Raw genomic sequence first — 539 nt, 5'->3', positions numbered from 1 at the left:
TTTTTTTTTTTTTTTTTTTTTTTGTTCTGTCTTTGTCTTCTTCATGCACTCTCGGGGGGAATGTCAGTGGATCCTAACGAGAAAAAAATATTTTTTTTTATATAAATTATTAGCTTCTTAGAGTGTCGTGTCTGAGCCCTCCTCGCCGCGCTGCGAAAGTAAATTTCTGCTGCATGCATCTGCTGCTCATCAGCTGGGGGGTTTATATGCAGGGAGAAGCTAACCACACTACTCTAGGAGCCCAACCCACCAGAGCCAGTTGTCTCTGTTCATGAGCGGTGCTGTTGTTTCTGTGTTACCCGCAACAAGCACCAGCTGTAGACAACTGTCTAGGGTTTAGGGTTTAGGGTTTAGGGTTTAGCGTGAAAGTCCTAACAGGAAAAAAATATTTTTTTTTTCATAAAGATTACTATCTTTTTAGACTGTCGTGTCTGAGCCCTCTTCGCCCCGTTGCTATCACGGCTCGCTGCTCTGCAGCAAAACGCTGTTTTCTGAGTCGAAGCTAAAATTTCTTGGTGGGGGGTAATAGGCTGTGCTGG

This window comes from Eimeria mitis, genomic scaffold (genome assembly GCF_000499745.2).
Source record: "Eimeria mitis Houghton genomic scaffold, Emh_scaff110, whole genome shotgun sequence".
Lineage (NCBI taxonomy): Eukaryota > Apicomplexa > Conoidasida > Eucoccidiorida > Eimeriidae > Eimeria > Eimeria mitis.
Note: the sequence above shows the minus strand (reverse complement) of the source record.